The sequence below is a fragment of the Phyllostomus discolor genome, chromosome 1 (assembly GCF_004126475.2).
Source record: "Phyllostomus discolor isolate MPI-MPIP mPhyDis1 chromosome 1, mPhyDis1.pri.v3, whole genome shotgun sequence".
NCBI lineage: Eukaryota > Metazoa > Chordata > Mammalia > Chiroptera > Phyllostomidae > Phyllostomus > Phyllostomus discolor.
In genome coordinates, this window is record NC_040903.2 from 89,308,323 (window position 1) to 89,328,272 (window position 19,950).

General features: G+C 36.6%; 1 pseudogene; it reads left to right on the plus strand.

Moving 5' to 3' along the window:
• Positions 1-6,209: 6,209 nt before the first annotated feature.
• LOC114493486 lies at positions 6,210-6,309 on the plus strand (annotated as a pseudogene).
• The last annotated feature ends 13,641 nt before the right edge of the window (positions 6,310-19,950 follow it).

Consider the following 19,950-nt stretch of genomic DNA (forward strand, 5'->3'; position numbering starts at 1 on the left):
TTCATTCCAACCATATCTATCCAACTCAGTGGCCCTTCTCTAAAATAAACTATTAAAATAAACCCATTATAGCTTTATAGTATTATATTATGTAGTCTTTTTAGTCTTGGCTCCCACAGTTACAGGTTTTTCACCATTGTTGAGAGCCTAGTATGTGCTAGTCATTGTGCCAGGGATAAAGAAGACAGAGATGAATAAAAATGGTGATCTCTTTTCTCAAACAATTTGTAGTATATTTGGAGACATCAAAGTGAAGGTGAGAACATAAATTACTGTGAAATACCTGGTGCACTGGTATTCTCTGGCACAATTTTTTCAGGATTATATGGATATAAATTCACTAAAAAATCTAAATTTATCCATTCAGTGCAAAAAATAAAATAGAATAGTGCATGACTTAATCTTCTTCATTCTTGTACCAATAAATATACAGCAAATTAAATAAATATATATATATATAGTAGCCTTTTTATATTACTATTATGGTTGTAGTTATTAATGTGTGTCTAACATTCAATACTTTAAGCATATACCATGGACTATCATATTAAAATAAGGTAAAATAATGATGAAAGAGGAAATTACAGCATCTATGATATAAGAATAGAGAACACAGAACAGTAAAGAGGAAGCAAATAACTGCCTGTGGCTGAAGGGTTAGATGAGGCTTGATGAGGGAATCACATTTATATCGAGATTCAAAGAATAGATATATAGATACATAGTTAGCTAGCTAGATGGTTAGATAGGTAGATAGATAGATAAATGGATAGATAGACAGACAGGAGCTCGTAGTCAGGAAGAGGTTGAACAAAGAATATCCTAGTCAGTAGGAAGGGTAAATACATGAAAATGTGGTAGATACAATGGCAAATTTTGGGAATGGTGAAGAGAATTGTCTTTTGTCAAAATTAGAGCTTTTTTTCATGTATATAATGGAAAATTGAAGGTGTATTTTTTTCTTTTTTTGTAAGAACTGCAAAAATTATACATTTGGTTCCATATTGTTTAATGGCTCTGATTATCACTATGATTTTTGAAGGAGAAATCACTGAAATAGTTAAGACGTACTTGCAAAATACTTTATAATCAAAAAGGTGAAGTCTAATATATTTCAGAAGCAGGAATGGATTTAAGAAATATTTTAAATAAATAGGTGGTCTATTTTCATATTTTTTGCATATACCAGTCCAATTTTCCCAACACAATTTATTGAAGAGAATGTTCTTATTCCATTGTATGCTCTTGCCTTCTTTGTCAAATATTAATTTACCATAAAGTATGGGGTGATTTCTGGGCTCTCTGTTCTCTTCCATTGATCTATGTGCCTATTCTTGTGCCAGTACCAGACTGTTTTGATTACAATGGCTTTGTAGTATAGTTTGATAACTGGTATTGTCATTCCTCCAACTTTGTACTTTCTCAAGATTGCTAAGGCTATACAAGGTCAACAACCAAAGTGCCTATCAGTAGAAAAGTGGATAAAAAAATGTAGTACATTTACAAAATAGAATACCACACAGCAAGAAGGAGAAGGAGGAGGAGGAGGAGAGGGGGAGGAGGGGGGGAGGAGGAGGGGGAGGAGGGGGAGGAGAAGGCACTCTTCCCTTTCATGACAGCATGAATGGATCTAAAGAATATTATTCTTAAGTGAAATGAGTTAGTCAGAAAAAGCTAGGAACTATATGATTTCACTCATACATGGGATATAAAACTAAAACTCATAAATACAGACAACAGTCTGGTGGGAAAGGGTATGGGAAGGGGGGTTGTAAAGGGTAAAGGGAGCCAAATATTTGGTGACAGAAGATGATTTGATTTTGGGTAGTGGGCGCACAATACAATATGTAGATCATGTATCAGAGAAATCTACACTTGAAACCTATATAATCTCAGCAACGAATGTCATCTAAGTAAATTTAATTAAAAAACTATATTAACTTAAATAAAAAAATAAGGCTGAGGTAAAAATCCTAAAGTGAATATGCAAGGATGCCCTTCCTGAAGCAGACTTTTTAATCTGAACTTCTTTAGATAGTAAAGGGGAGAGTCAAAGGTTTGTTAGGTCTTTTGTTTTTTCATAACCAACTTAAAATCGATATCCCAAAAAGCACATTTTGGGGTGACCAAACTCTGCTCCCTCACACAGGAATACCCAACATGGTATTATGAATACCAAATTAGAGATCAAAAGATTGGTTGAGGTTAAACATAATGATTGTTTTGTTGTAATTAAGAGCTATAGTTAAAGCTGAAGAGGGAGGGTTGACAACAAACCAAAAAGAATTTTTCACTAACTTATGCTGTGTTTATTGTTTTAGGCCAAAATCACTTTTGGTAAATCAAGTTATTTTGGTTATCTTATTCAATGGCACAGTATTGGAAGCTAGAGGACCATTGTTTGAGGAGTAGGCTAGACATGAATTTTCTCCATCTCTGCTCTCCCTTTACAAAATATTTATAACAATATCTGTTTTACTTAGTTTGGGAAATTTTCAATAAAATATGTAATGAGAAAAAATACATAACTAAAATATGTGTGTAAGAAATCTATTTTAAATTTACAATTCAGATATATCAAAAATAAAAATAAGGAAAAAGATACACTATACAAACTGTAAGCATAGAAAAGCTGCAGTGGCTATATTAATATTAAACAAAATAAATCCAAGAGGATAATACCATAAATAAACAGAGGTATTGCACAATATTAAAATGATCAGTTCTTCATGAAGATATTACAATGCTATGTACATGAAAAACTGACATAAAACTGACATAGGTAAAGAGAAAAACATAGAAAAATCTATAATCATACATGGATTTAATACCCAACCTTTGTCAATTGATGAATGAAAAAAATCAAAATAATACAGAAAGGTTGGTAATGTTATCAACTACCTTAAACTTAACATTTCTAGAACAACACTTCACCCCAAAACTATAGAACATATATTATTTTAATTTTTTAAATGTTTTATTATTTAATTTTAGAGAGGGGAAGGGAGGGAAAAAGAGATACATCAACGTGTAGTTGCCTCTTGTGCAACCCCTGCTGGGGACCTGGTCCACAACCTAGGCATATGCCCTAGACTAGGAATCAAACCAGTGACCCTTTGGTTCACAGGCGGGCACTCAATCCACTGAGCCATACAGGCCAGGGCAGAATGTACATTATTTGTAAATGGACATAGAACATTCACAAAAGTAAATTATGCTGGGCCATAAGACAATTAAGACTCCTAGAAACCAATTTGAATGTTTTAAAAAAGCAATCTAATTTAAAAATGAGCATAAAATTTTGTTCCAGTTATCTATAACTGCATATGAGCCATGTCAGACTTGACTTAAAACAAAAAGTATCATTTTTTCTCACAAATTTGAGAAAGAGCTCAATCTTCAATTTGAGAAAGGTTCAGATGGAAGAGCACATATCTGCTTTATGTGGCAACAACTCAGGTGGCAAGAAAACTGAGGGTAATTCAGTGCCTGGAAATTGGAATCATCTGGAAGCTTGCTGATTTACACATCTAGAAGTTGTTTCTGGAGAGTGATGGGTAGCTCATCAGCGGCTGTTGTTCATGACACAGTCACCTGCCCCATCCAATTGACTGCTTGGCTTCCTCATAGCAGAGTGGTGACTTCCAAGAGTAAGCATCACAAGTGAAAGTGGAAGCTGCAGGTTATTAAGGTCCAGGCTCAGAAACTGGCACTGTTGAGCAAGTGGCATCTGTTGCCTATTAACAGGAATAGAAGCCTGAACACTGGCATTAAAGTTGCCAACACACACACACACACACACACACACACACAACACAGTCAAGCACTCACATACAGAAGAGACAGAGCTTGCTTCAGTAGTGGGCATCTGTACTAGGTAGCTCATGGGCCCCACCTAGAATCCAATACGGAGCAATTAACCTACATATGTCCCTTTTGTGCTGCAGCAAAAGGACTTCGTCCCTTCCCCATGGGGGTCAGATACAGCAGTGGAGTTGGCCAGCTGCTGTATGACAGGAAAAAGCAGAATGAAGAAGTACATGGTGAGTCTGAGACAGGAACAGATATTCCCACACGAGGCAACAAGTCAAGCATGAGCTGTAAGGACTCTTCATCTTTCTGTAAGGAAGTGTTCCAAACCCAACGCCCATTTTGATGTGGCAAAGTAGGGGTTCAAGGAATGCATGCACAGACTGTCTTTCACAGCATCACAAGGTTTATTCTGCCATACTAGATCAGTCAAATAGTCACAGGGCCTAGATTCAATGTAAGAAGCTTTAGAATCTGTCACTTAATGGAAGAAGAGTAAAAGAGTTTGCAGACCATGTATTAAACTTCCATAGTCCATCCTATGGCCACAAATTTTATCTCTTTCACAACTAAAATACATTTACCCCTCTTCAAAAAACCCTCAAAAATTCCATCTACTACCTGATCAGACTCCAATTTGAAGTCCAGGATCTTGTTATCCAAATGAGATACTGGTAAAGACATGGTAAACTTGTTTTAACCTCTTACATATGGTTTCTTTCAATGTAAAGCTCTTGTGAACCAAAGCAACAAATTATCTACCCTCAGCACATCCATCATATATTGGTGAAAAAGGTAAGGGATAACTGCTATAGTCACATTCCATGGGAAGGAAAATGTGAGATATACATCAGCCACACACATCAGTGAGCAACAGCAATTTGGAAAACCAGCTGGGTGTATGTTGCCACTTTCTTGATTAGGGTCAAGTACTACTTCCTGGAAACAATTCTCTGTGGCTCATGGTTTCATACTCTCTTCATTCAAAAGGCTCTATGAAGCATCACCTTAGATCTTCCGGAGGTCTTAACAATTGATCTCAAGGTACTTCTTAGATTTGATCTTTGCTCTTAATGTTTTTCTTACTTTGTGAATCTTCTGCCATCTGGAAAGACTAGAGATGAGGAATAGTTTTATTTTCATATCCAGAAAGCCCAGCCTCCTTTATGTTTAAACATTTGTTCTTTAACTGATCTCCCCCCTTTTGCATTTCATCACACACAACGAGAATATATAAGGTGGCCCCTTGGATATTGTACTTGGACATCTCATTAGCTATGTGAGGAGTCAGCAGACCATAGTCTCTGATATAACACCTATTCTTGTAAATAAGCTTTTATTGTAATATAGGTACATCCATTTATTTATATTTCTTTGGTTGTTTTCACACAATAATGGTATGGCTCAGTAGTTGTAACAGAGAACATATAGCCTGAAATCCTAAAATATTTACTATCTGGACCTTTATAAAAAAAGTTTGCTGACCTCTGATAAACTGATCATGGAGTTCATGGAGTTTAGCAAATTTCCTACTTTCCATGTCACTTCAGATGCCAGTATTGCCACCTGTCCCACCAAAACAAGGATCTGTTTTTCTTTGGGTTCTAATTATATTTTCTTCACACTACTTTAAATCATCACTGACAGTCACCTAGATTCTCTTAAACTTCTGTTTGATGTTCTTGGGTTCTTATTAATATCCTGATTTTCTCTCATCATTCAATTACAAAGCCAGCATCACATGTTACAGTTTTTTATGTACAGCAACTAAAATTTGTTCTAATGCTTCGTAGAAAACCATCCCATAGCTATATGGCTCCAACACAACAACAGTCATGTACTTGGCCCATGAATCTGCAGTCTGGGTAAAGCTCAGTGCAGACAGTTTGTCTCTGTTCCACTTAGTACTGGCTAAGGCAGTTTGAAAGGGGCTAAAGTATCCACTTCCAAAGTGGTGCACTTGCATTATGCAAGTTCACACTGGCTGCTGGTTCTTATTCTCGTGGGCCCCTTTACAGATCAGGTTTTCAAACTGCATGATGGTTGGGTTTAGAGGGAGAGCATTCCCACTGAACCAGGTAAAGCATATAGACTTTTATAATCTAGACTTTCCAGTCATATGGTAACACTTCCACCATAATACATCAGCCCAGGCAGTCACTAAGCTTCACTGACTTTTAAGATGAAGTGACATACATCCTGATACCTGATAATAGGGATGTCAGGAATGTATCATATGAGAAACATGTGCTATGAGAGATATTATTGTAGTTATTATTTTGGTGAATATATCTTCCACAGACTTCAACGGGTCTTTCAAAAAGATAGACAGATGAGAAATAAGCACACACACAAAACAGCATTTTTCAACAGAGAAATGCATATTAAAACCACAGTGCATCACTTCTCAGCCTTTTGGCTAAGATCAAGTGTACTATCTGTTCTTATCAGTTTAAAACGGTAGTGAGATACAGTTTCACAGTCACAGCCACAGCCATTTCACATGGCTAAAATTAAAAAAAAACTGATAACACCATACTAAATGCTGGCAAGGAGGTGAAGTGACTGGAATTTCCCCATCTTTCTGGTGAGGCCATAATATGTTATAACCATTTTGGAAAACTGGCAGTTTCTTCAGAAGTTAGTAAGAATTCCACTGCTGGGATTATACTCTAAGAGCCCTGAAACACCAATCCAAAAGAACCTATGCACCCCAATGTTCATAGCACCACAATTTACAATAGCCAAGTGCTGGAAGCAACCTAAATGCCCATCAGCAAATGAGTGGATCAAAAAACTATGGTACATTTACACAATGGAATTCTATGCAGTGGAGAGAAGGAAGGAGCTTATACCCTTTGCAACAGCATGGATAGAATTGGAAAGCATTATGCTGAGTGAAATAAGCCAGGTGGTGAGGGAAAAATACCATAAGATGTCACCTTTAACTGGAACATAATCAACAAAAGAAAAACACAAACAAAATATAACCAGAGACATTGAAATTAAGAACAATCTAACAATAGCCAGAGGGAAGGGGTGGGGGGGGGGGGCGGAGAGTGGGGAGAAGGGTTTTCAGGAACTACTACAAAGGACACAAGGACAAAAACAAGGGGAGGGTGGAAGCAAGGGAGGGAGGTGGGTTTGGCTGGAGTGTGGCAGGCGTGGTGGGGAGAAAATGCAGACAACTGTAATCGAACAACAATAAAGTAATTTATGGAAAAAAACTGTACTGAATAGTTGTTGGAATAAGTGTGGTCTGTATTAGAAAAAAATTTTAAAAAAGAATTTCACACTTAGATATTTACTCAAGAGCAATGAGACGTCCGCAAAAGCCTTGCACAAAAATTTTTTTATAGAGGCTTTTTTCTTAAAAGCAAAAATAAACAAACAAACTAGAAACAACCCAAATTTCCATCAATAGGAGGATGGATAAATAAATTAGTATATTCATTCAAATAATACTACTCATCAATAAAATGTAGCAAACTACTAATATGGGTAACAATGTGAAGGGACTCTTGAAAGCATTATGATAAGAGGAAGGGTCTAGACACAAATAAGTACCTACTGTTTAAGTTCAAGAATAAACAAAGCTACATTTATATGGTGATATAAATAAGACAGTAGTTGCCTATGGGGTAAAAATTAATTTGGGCTGATAAATATATTCTATATGCTGATCAGAATGATAATTACCTGGGTTATACATCTGTCAAAAACTATCATAGACTTTATTGCATGTAAAATTTATCTCACTAAACAGCTTTAAAACTCATTGAGTTGTACACATGATGTGTTCATTGTTTAGTATTGATATTATAGTAAAAACATCTTTAACAATTGAAGATAAACCTGTGAGGTTTTTAAACAAAAAATATGCATGAGATATCTATCATATTTATGACCCTGCTCACCTCTGTCCCCTCTTTGAGAAGTATATGAATGCCCCTGAGTTATTCTTGGCAGTTTTATATAGTAATTTGAACTTGCCTTTTGAATTTCTCATCTCTGTGTGATTCTGAACTCTGAACTGTCAGATTTCAACATCAACTCCATCTCTTGACACAGAAACCTGAGCTTTCACTAAGGCAGTACTTTTCAAACTTTAATGTGCCCAAGAATCTTGTGAAATTTCAGATTCTGACTCGGGAGGTCTGGAGTGGGATCTAAGACTGTGTACTTCTAACAAGCTCTCCACTGACATTGCAGCTGCCTGTCCAGGGCCTGTCCCTGGCAGAGCTCTAGTGAACACGGGTGTAGTTTCTTCTGTGACTCACAGCCCTGTGTGCCTCAAGCAGGAATCTTCAGCTCCAGGTTCAACCTAAGGACATTATTCAACCACTATCCACACAGAAAATATGTGAGGACCTCATTAATCTGGGGAATTCATTTTTCACTTCTGTTAATTTTCCAAATAACTGAAATTTCCTCCAATCCATATTTAATATTAGTTTTGTGCATCTAACTCTTTGTAAGACTCATTATGCTTCCCTGAAGTCTTAAACAGAGACCACTAAAAATGATTGAATCTTTCATTATTAACTCAGGGACATTGTTAGCTTGTAATGCAGTGATACTCTCCGGAGCTATTGAGATCTGTTTATTCCTACCTAAATAGGTCCTAGGCTACAATTCTTCCTGTGCTCTGTGTACTTTTGGAAAGTAGTTTTGTTTTTTTAATTCCCTGACAGACTCTCAGACATTAGTTCTTATCATTAGACTTCAGATTGCCTGGCTTTAGCAGTCATTTTTCCCTCTTCTAATTGCTGTTTTAATTCAATTATAACATCTAAAAACAAATAACCAAACAACGGTATTATACATTTGTTTAAAATAAAAATAAAAAGACTCTGGATGAGGGTATAAAGCTTCTTCCTGCAGGAAGATGCTGAAGCTTTAGCATCTAACTTTCACCAATTTAGTAACCTAGAGGCCAATTTTGTTTTATTTTTATTATGGGCTATTTTCTACATTTTTTAATGTTTGGTGTATAGACAACTTACGGTAGAATTGGCTATGATGCTTACTAAAATTTCAGTTCCTAAGGCTCTGCCTTAGATATGCTTACACATTATATCCTGAGTAGGACCCAGGATTCTACAATTACAGAACACCTCAGCAGCTTTCTGTGCCCAGAAAATTTACAAAAAAACACTGTTCCTGTATAATGTCATTATCAGTGGAAGATCAAAATGCCTTCTTTAAATTCTCATTACAATGTCTCCTTTATCCCCTGTCTTGGTTAGATCAACCTCTCCATGCTGCACTGCAAGACTTGTTTGTCATGATTGGGAAGCTTTTTTCATTAAATGACTCAACCTTTTCCATTTTTTGGGAGTGTAAATGAGATGGAAATGTACTAACTTACATATCAGGACTCTAAGCCTGGTCTGTGACCCTCCGAACTTAAACACTGATTGGATAGGGCATCCAAGTAGCCAAATCACAGTTAACAAATACAAGTTTGTCCCAAATGAAAAAGCCAGATATACAACTTAAGGTTTGCACTTAAGCTCAATGTGTTAATGTGAAAATAATTCCTTTAATTCAAAATATTTATCAAATATCTAACAAGGAACTCTCAATCTGAATTTTAACATGCCCTCTAAAAATGGCTCGTCTTTAATTCCCAACCGTCTAGAGATTCATGAGACATAAAAAGAAGCCCAAGATTTTGTCTAAGGTAGAAAGAAGTAGAAAAAACATCTCTGAGACAAATTCTTATGGCCAAAAAGCCCCTCCCTCTCCTTCCCTGTCACTGTATCCTAGCAATTGAGACCTGTAGAAAAAGAATCACACACTCATGGTCCCCACCCTCAACTAGGTGGCCTGTATTGCCTTGATATCTTAGTACACTTTACTCAACGCCTGACTCTCTCATTTCCACAACAATTCATTCATTCAGCAAATATTTATAGGGCATCCATAGCCAGGCACTGTGTTAGCTGCTAGGGATACAGCAGTGAAAAAGCAGATAAAAAAATCTCTGCTCTTGAAGATCTTTACATTCTGGTGGGAAAGACAGACAATTGACAAGACAAAAAATTTGAAGTATATGATATAATAATTACATGTGCCCAGACAAAGTAGGAAGAAGATGGGATTTAGAAGTATGGACAGGACAGTTGCGATGTTAGTGTGGCCAAGAAGACTTCTCTAAGAGGCAAGTGTTGAGCAAATCCTGCAAGATGTGAAAAAAAAAAACCCTACCCACTTAGACTTCTAGAGAGAGAGAATTCCAGGTAGAGGAAGTGGCAGGTGCAAAGGTCCTACGCTGGAATCATCACTGGTGTTCCCATGGGAAGCTACAGCTGACCAAAGAGAGAGAGAGTTGTAGGAGAAGAGTTCAGACAAGAGACAGGTAGCTGCAGAAGTGAGTGATGGCTGTCTTACAGGTCTTCCTAAGGACTGTTCTGTTCTTCCTCTGAATGAGAGGGGAAGCCATTGGTGGGTTTGAACAGAGTAATGTGATCTGACTTGAGTTTAACAGGTATGCTTGCTCTGGTCCTGTGTTGAGAATATATTGAAAAAAGAGAAGAGGGTTGGAGAAGCATGAATGAATTGGAGGATATTGCAATAACATAGTTTATAAATGAAATGACATAATTTTCCATACTGTTGTCAAATTCCCAACATAACCCTTTTTCCACTCATCATTAGCTGCTGGGAAAATTGGAGCAATTTTCTGAATTTGAAAAGGAGGGAATTCCCTCCCCAGTCTACCACAAACATCTTCATATCTGTAACTGCATTGGACCTTTGTTCTAATCCCAATGGAGGAAATTATCTTATTCTAATTAAAGATAAATAGTAAAATACACTGAATGAGGATATTGGTCTTGGAACAGATACTTGAAATATAGTTGTCTCCTCTACTTAAATTCTGTGTGACTTGGAAAAATTCTTTTGTAGTTCTGTGCTTCACTGTTTCTTCTGCTATTTAAGGAAATGATGAAAATTACAACAGATGTTGTGAAGACTAAAAAAGTAATAACAGTATATTCCTATCATTGAAAAGAGACCCTAGCATATAATCAGAGCTCAGTGCAACTTAGTCTCACCTTCCATACATTCTGTGGAGACTATCCTACCTCCTTACTTGAAAACTGTATCCCAGTGATGATTCTCCCTTTCTTCTGCATCTTCAACATTTTTTTCTTTAAAAAAATCCTTCTCTTCAGTAGCATGCTCAGATCTTTGCCATCTTTAAAACAACAACAACAAAAAAGGCCTTCCTGGATCCTTAATAGCTCAGGTTTACTAGAAACTAGGAGCCTGATACAAAAATTAAATTTCTGATGCCATATTTGAGAGGAAAGGTGTGGCAAAGAAGGACATAAAGCAACATTGAATGAAGTTTTAGCAAATAGCTACCCTACCCCTTCGCTATAAGCTCTGAATCATGTAGCAGAGTGTTCAACAGATGACTGCTTGACACTTGTAATGTTTCTGGACAGGCTGAAGAAGAAAATGTGCCCACAGTAGTCCTGGGGAGGAAGAAAGGTGAGGGAATTGACTTGCCGAACTCCCTTCTAGCTCTTGTTTTCCACTGGGCTGTGTGTGCCCCTTGAGTGGTTAACTTCTCCACTTTTTTTAGTTTTGTGGTCTGGTACTCTTAAATGCCAGATTGCAGATTGGAATCTGTCAGTATGGCTGTGATTCATCCAAATTCAGAAGTGATAAGAGAACCAGAAAAGATCCAGCAGTGCAACTGGTCAGCTTGGCTACATAAAGTAGCGAAGAAGGAAAGGTGGTGCTCCCAGAGCAAGGGACCAGTGGAGCCCAGACAAGGAACCTGTGTTGGTCATAGAGAGTTGGCTGGCCTCCACTGAGACCAACGAACTGAGAGGTGAGCAGTGCCAAAGGAATACGAGTCACATATAGCCCTTCAAATTTACCTCTGCCTCTTCAACTCTTTACAGACTTCTTAAAACACGTATGTGTGTTCTGTCTATTCTTTATTAACTCCGCAATTTGGTTTCCACACTACCCCTAACCCTATGTTCAACTAGCTCCCAGCAAAGCCATTGGTGATCCACATGACTCTTCATCCAAATAATATTTAAATCCTTATCATATTTAACTTTTTAGAATTTTTTGCTGCAAATCGACGACTTTCTTCACTATTTATTCTCTGCCCTTGGCAAAAACAAGGACCTCTTCTGGATTTCCTCTTATCTTTCTGGTTACTGATTTTCTTCTTTTTCTCTACTGTGATTCCTTTAAATGATAGCGTTCCTCAGGACTGCATTTCAGATGACCTCTCCTCTCTTCACATGTTCTTTCTTGGCATCCCATCCACTCTTCAGCTTTAATTACCATGTATAATTCAGAGCTGCCTCCTACAAAGTTATGTCTTTGACTCAATCCTCTCTTCTGAACCGCAGTCCAACTGCTGACAGTCTATTTTTATTTGGTGTTTTATAGACACCACAGACTTTATCAAGTACTCACACTTTAATGTTCAACATACTCAAATCTGAATCCATGCTCTGCCCCACAAAGCAGCTGCTTCTTTTTAGTAGATGGCTCTATCATCTGCCTGATTACTCACTCACACCAGAAATCTGAAAATCACCCCGACTCCTCTCTCACCCTCTCTTCTTACGTACAAATAATCACTAAGCCTTATAAATTTTACTTTCAAAATATTTCTTTAATTCATCTAGATCAGTCCATTTCTGCCCTTGGTCAAGCCATCTTTTGCTTGTACTAAAACAATGCCTTTATCATAGGCAGTTCCAATCTACCTGGCCCGCTGCAGTAGAAGTGATACTTTCAAAAACATTTCCTAAGTCCTGTACCTACCTCTGAGTAATTACTCTCTTTTTCCCAATTGAACAAAATTTTTTTCTTTATGTACTTGCAATTTGCATTTCCTGTTTCCCATATTTTAGTCATAATGGGCCCACACCAAAGGAGTTTCCCCTTCTCAGTAATTCCTTTTTTCCTAGTCTTCCTGAACTGCTCAACAAAGGTCTCTTATACTTGCAGTCTACATTGCTTCGGGATGATTTCCCATCCTCTAGTCATGCATCAACCAGTTCCAAAATGGCTTCCATCCACATTGCCTGTTGAGATATTGCTAAGTCCTTGAGGCATTTGACAGGCCTCATCTTACTTAATGTGTAACTCCATTTGATAGTGTGGGTCTTTTACTCTCCTTGGAAAACTTTTCTCTTTTTTCAGTCAACAGATTTTAAACTTTTTAGATTTCTTTTGTCTTTGTAGACTCTTCATCCTTCCCTCAACGGTTAATGTTAGGATTACTGTAGGCCCTTTTTTCCTTAGCAATTTCACCAATTGCTATTCCTTTAAACTAGGGGTCCCCAACCTCTGGTCCAGGTCTGTTGGGAAGCAGGCTGCACAGCAGGAGGTGAGCTTCAAGGTAATGTGCTTGAATCATCCTGAACACCACCCCCCACCCCACTGCCATTGCCCTGTCCATGAAAAAATTATCTTCCACAAAACTAGTCCCTGGTGCCAAAAATGTTGGAGACTGCTGCTTTAAATGACAATGTATACACTGCATGCACTAAATTTACATCTCCAGCCCCTGCATTTTCTCCTCAGATAGACATATGCATGTAGATACTTGTATCTTTTCTTGAATATCCCAAGAGAACCTAACACTGAAACTTCAAAACCAAACTTAGAGCTTCTGAAACCCTGTGTATTTCCATTGTTCCTTATCTCTGTAAATGACACCACTATTACTTAAATTTTGCAAGACAGAAGCTTAGCAACACTTTACTCTCTCTCAATCATTACTTTAACCTTTCATTAAGTCCTCTCGTTATGACCTCCTAAGCACGTTCACAAACAATGTTTGTTCTCATAGGGAGCAAGTTACTCTCTCTCCTAGAATATGTCCATGAAAACTTTTAGCCCTTAAGATAACATTCAATATCCTTGTCATACTCCGTGAAGATAGGCTTTTGCATGACCTGGTTCTTGCCCATCTTTCTGATCTCACTTTTACTTCGTCCTTCTTACTCATTTGTCTGCAGCCATGATAACCTATTTTCCTCTGCCTAGAACTCAGTGATATTTTTCTATTTCCAAATCTTCTCAACTTCCCAGTGCCCTTTGTGTTTGCTTATCTAAGACTCACTCGTCCTCTGGATTTCATTTAATGGCTAGTCTTCAGAGAATTTTAAATTATTAGAAGTGAGGGTTTTGTTATGTATTTTCATTACATAATTTACATTTTTCTTATAACTGTCATCAACACTAAAATTAATGATAATTTTAATACTTAAATATTTATAATTATGTTTCTCTATGTATTTAATCAAATAGGTATTAAAAATTGACACCTAATTGACAACCCAAATTTATGAGTTGAAACCATAAGCCCCAACAACTGGGGTTTGAAGATGAGGTCTTTAAAAGGTAATTAGGTTTAGATAAGGTTATGAGATTTGCCCCTCATGATGGGATTAGTGCCGTGGAAGAAGAGACACCCAAGAGTTTGTTCTGTCTCTTCCAAAGTGAAGAGGCCCTTTGCAGGCTAGGAAGAGGGTCCTCACAAGAAACCAAATCAACCAGCCCTTTGATCTGGGACTTCCAGGCTTCCAGAATTGTGAGCAATATATTTCTGGCTTTTAAACCACCAGGCTATAGTATTTTGTTATTGCAATGTGAGCAAACTAATGCAATAAGTAATTAAATATTATTAATTAACTAATGTTAAAGGAATTAAAATTTGTCTTCATACCATAGACACTACGAGGGCAGGTGTCCTGTTCATTGCTTTATACCTCATCCCTATGTCAGCGATGGGCTTATAGTAGGTGTTTAATAAATATATGCCGAACAAATGATGATTTAATCTTCATAGACTGCTGCATTTTATTTGTTTGACTCCAGTTTCTCTGAGAATTTCCAAATTGGTCACAAGTCTGAACTCAATCTAGTTTTTAAGATTTTATTCTGTGAGCTGAACTTTAAGTTATTGCTGTTACAATCCTGTCAGCCCTCACTGGAATTGTGGACAGAGCAGAGGAATGTAACCAGAAAATTAGTGGGCCAAGTATAGGGAGGCTGGTTCAGATCCTGGCCTGACCTACTTAGTTTCTAAGACTTTAGTGTGAGTATTAGACTAAATAAAGGCTTCTCAAGTTTCTTTTAGTGTAAACTCAACCAACTGAATGGTTTTCTTTTAGATCAAAGACTGTCCAAAAATGTATCCAGCCATTAGTCCTGTAGATTTCGTTATATGATCTATTCATCTGATCAAGGGTTTTCCAGAGATAATAGGACTTTTCTTCCTGTTGTATTCCTAGGTAGCATCTACAGCATAAATGGTTGAGGACAACTGCTCAGCAATGTAAGAGGAGTTTAAAGATTACTCTTGATAAATAGTGTTTAGAGACATAGAGACTTGAGAAGAGTGAACTTTCCAAGTAGATTTGCAATCGATAGAGGGGAAGTATTAATTGGCCTTTGTGAAGACAAGAAAACAAAGTTAGTGTAGAATTCTCTCACTGAGGCTTAGTGATCTCCTACGCAAATTATAATGATGAATGTGGAGAATGTCTGCTCTGTTTTCTAAAGTATAAAATGTCTAGACAGTCTGTGATTGTGTGTGTGTGTGTGTGTGTGTGTGTGAGAGAGAGAGAGAGAGAGAGAGAGAGAGAGAGAGAGAAAGAGAGAGAGAGAAAGAAAGAGAGAGACTGAAAGGCAGAGACCTGGTGCAGTTTTATGCTACATGACACAGCTTTAGAGCCCTTTTTCTTCAGAACCATGTTATTTTTAGTTGAGTATTGTAGACAATTTAATACCCCCCATTTAGCTCCTCTACAAAAGACAAGAGAAAGATTTTGTGGGGCCTGAAGTTTATAAAGTATAGTCTTCATTTTTAAGAAAAAGAGACAATATATGAAGGTATTGATTCATTTAGAATGAAAGAAAAAGGCACAGAAATTCCATATTTTAAAAGCCAGCAAATAATCATAAATGTCACCAAAAACATGTTCTTATAACACTTGTGTTCTACATGTTTTGGCTTGGCAATATTTGATCTTTTCTTTATATGACAAAGATTTTGTAAACCATATTTTTACAGGGAGAAGAGAAAAATAACCAATCTTTCTCAAGGTGGGTTAAACAAAATTTGTTAGGTCACTTCTAGTGCAGCCGCTTCCACTTGTGACTGCGAGAGGTGTACATCTGGTTTTTGGAGCAGTAATCCAAGAAATACTGGCAGCCTGATAAAGCCTATTTCTCATAATTCCTATCAAAATAAAAATTTATATTGTATTTCTACTTTACCATATGATGTTTATTAAGTGTTCTCCTGACCCAAGCAAACAAAGAGAAATATAACTGATAATCACAAGAATTATCCATAAATTAGCACCCAACTCCATAATTTTAAACATTGCTTTGCTTCCACAATCCATAAAATTTCAGCACAAGAACCGTAGAATATCTTCATACTGGAATCAGACAATGGGTCTTCCCAGTGCATGCACAAGGCCAGTTAGTGCCGTGACCAGTATAGACATTCCTTAAACACTGTGCACAACACACTGGAGCAGCTTGCTATAACTTAAAGAAGCTGTAATGAACCAAGTGAAAAACAACTGTAAACCACCAAAAATATATACCACCAAACTTAACTAAATTCCCAACTCACTTTTCCCTTAACCATTTTTCCAAAATATTCATTCCAGTGCTACCCAGCAGGAGAGAAAGAGAAACAATGGAGAGAGAGACAGTAAGTTTAATGGATTTCAGTTTAAAGTATCTTCCTTTTGCCAATTTTATAGCAAAAATGTATAGCTACATGAAAACATTGCTATGTTCCACCCAGATGATCTTGATATAAGTATTTGCAAGTGAAAGTCTCTGAAGTGTAGATTTCATTAGCTTTGTGGTATATATGCCTCTGCCCCTGGATCTGTCTCTGGTGGAGTCTCACCCATCCGTGTTTGACTTTTCTTGCAGAATGCAGACAGGGGGAAGGACACCTAATTCTAAGTGGAGAGGAAGTCTGGTTTCCTGCAGAATAGAGGCTCTTGCCATGGACTTTTAAAGGGCTAGTAGTCCTGAGGCTCATATTTTGTCTTCTAGCTATTCTGTCTCCTGAAATGTCAAGGGAAAGATGAATTTATGTTTGGTAGAGCAAGTGTTTCTATTTTTTTCATTATTTTTTATCATGAAGAAAATCAACAGAAGAAACAGGGTATGCTATTTCTTTTTGGAGGTTTTTTTATGCATGAATAATAACTACCATAACAAGAACATATCTGAAAAAATAGAAAACAGAAAGTTTCAGGCCATGGGCTCTTCTCACATCTCCAGTGACATCTTTATTGTGTTTGTTTATTTGTTTTTTGTTCTATATACAGTCTTTGTCCTTCTAAAGTCTCAGATCATTGTAATCATCAAATAACTTTATGCTGTAAGATGACTATCTCAGCCTCAGGTCTACCTATGGACAAATTTCCCAAAACACATTTTATTGCCCTGCAGGTTTGGGTTTAGAAAAATATCTGAATTTGTAGTTTGTGGGCCTTTGTTTTCTCTAATAAACGAAGTCACCAAACCAGCATTTAAATAGACAGAAACATTCCCTTTCTTTCACTCCTCACCAACATTCCTACACTTACCAATGAGCTAGAAAGGATGTGTGGGGTAGGGCTGGAGTCCAGGGTATTGATGGACTCCCTTATTTGGAAGCTGACCTTGAACATCTAATATGGATTGAATATTTTCATGAAAATCACATTGATTATCACCAAGTACCAAGGGCTTTGTTCTCTTAGTTGCTGATTGACAGATCCCAGGCTCCACACAGAAGTCACACTTAGAAAGCCCTAGAGAAAACAAATAAAAGAAAACACACACCAAAACAAAGCAAAACAAAACACCTATAGCTGTGCTTCCAAAACTTCAGCATACATGAGAATTGCTTGGATGAACCTCTCAATAGTATAATTTGGGGGTCTTATCTTTAGTATTTGACTATTTCCTCCAGACTGAAAACCCATGCTCTTTATTTTTTAATAAGCATCCCTGGTGATTTTTATGCTTGGAGAAGCACTGCGCTACAGTATTTCCAGGCTCAGGTTGACAAACTACGACTCTTGATGGCTATTACTCATACATAGTTTAACATCAGACTGGGTTAGAGCCAATAGAATTAATATATAAGCATTGAGTATTTTCTCTTTCTTGTCTTTCCACATTTAATAATTTGTTCCAGTTTTTGTTTGTTTCTTTGTTTTATTTTTGGTGTTGTAATCAGTTTTAAAGTTTTATAAAAACTTAAGATATTTTTCAGAAGTTAACATTGGACTTTGGGACAAGAAATCTCTTGGGTAAATCTTAATATTTTTAATAATTGTCAGATATCCTTCTAAACCACACACTTAGAAGGTTCATTTTTTTCTTTACTTCTTCTTGTCAATAAACTATAAATGTATTCTAAAATTATACTTAAGAGAAAGCAAGCAAGATCAATTGTGTCCAATATGCTATGGAAATTTGGCATACATTATTTAAAAGTCAAATCAGTTTTAGAAATTCAGCGCTACTCAATTCAAGGACAGCATCAGCCATGGAGTTTATAGGATTTTCTCATTTTTAAAGGACAAAGGAGGAAGCTGCAAACAACAATTTCAGGATAAAACTATTGATTGTAATGCTGGAAGTGGACACCCATTATTACATAGGATTGTGACAATGGTGTGCTTGCTATTTAGTGGTCTTTGCTACTTGAAATAAGCTTCCACCAAAACTTTTTGTAGATGTTAACAAGAACATAAAGAAAAAATTCTTTCTTTAAACAAGTAATTTAACAAACCAGAGTTTCAATGGAATGGTACTTAAAAAAACAAATAGACTACCATCAGAGTTTATAAAAATGGGAAAGCAATTTTCAATTACAGAATTCAAGGTTTAAAGAGCCATCCTTGACGTTCAAAAGAGTTGTTTGGAAAAAATAAAGAAAAACATATGTTCTATATACTTCAGTGGATAATGAAGTTTAGAATTCTTTGTGGTGACAGGAGCAACAACAACAATAAAAACGGAGATGTCATCCAGTGTACTCATAGCTTGGTTGGGCCCCAGTGGGCCAGCTACTGGTTTTCAGTTTCAAAAATCCAGAAACTCAGATTTGTCAAATGTGGGGAATTAAACCAACCTAGTTATATTCAAAAGAGATTGGTTACATAGAAACACAAATGCTAATTTATAAATTTATATAGAACATAATTACTGCTAAGGAGCTGAGACACTTGCCTTATTGGTCAGCATGGCATTTTTTTCCCAGGAGGATAATTCCACTTCAGTTGGAAACTTATAATGAGAAGATTACTTGGACAGCATGAAATAAAACGTGGTATAACTAAACTGACTAGACAGAATGCCATTCTAATGGAATCAGAGCTTAGTCACCGTGTCTCAAATTTGAGTGTTTACCTCAGCCAAATAAAAAGAAAAAAACCTAAAACCACTTGGAAGATAACCATTACCTCAAGAAGATGGAGGCATTATATTTTTGTTCTATAAATCAGGATGCAAATATAATGATCTTCCAAAGGGGATTCATGAACAATTAATTATTCAAGGCAATTTAGAATATTTGGGATTTAAAGGCTCAAAATCATAAAAAGTAATTATGTGTTTCCATGGACCAGACTCATTGCCACTTGAAAAGATCAAGCCAGGTTTAATTAGCTGTAAGTTTGACAATATAAATGGAATTTATATTTTAACTTAAAGCAGTAAAAATTCTGTAAAAGTGAACTTCTAAAATACTGTTACTGCTTTTGGAAATTTCATTATACTGATGTTGAGAAGGCTTGATAAGAATCAATTAGAAAGACTTATAGCAGTGATTTTTAACCTTTTTCATTTCGTGACACACATAAACTAAGTACTAAAATTCTGCAACACACCAAAAATATATTTTTGCTGTTTTAATGAAAAACAGGTATAATTTTGATTCATTTATACAAGATGGCTTTTGTTGTTTTGGGTGTCATCATTTTTTAACTTGAAAATTTAAGGCAAAGGTAATCAATGCCCCTGACTGAACAGTCAGGCATTGCATGTTTCAAACATTCTTACAGTGTGCCTCTTGCAGTGCACCATTGTACCACAGCACAGTGGCTGAAACTT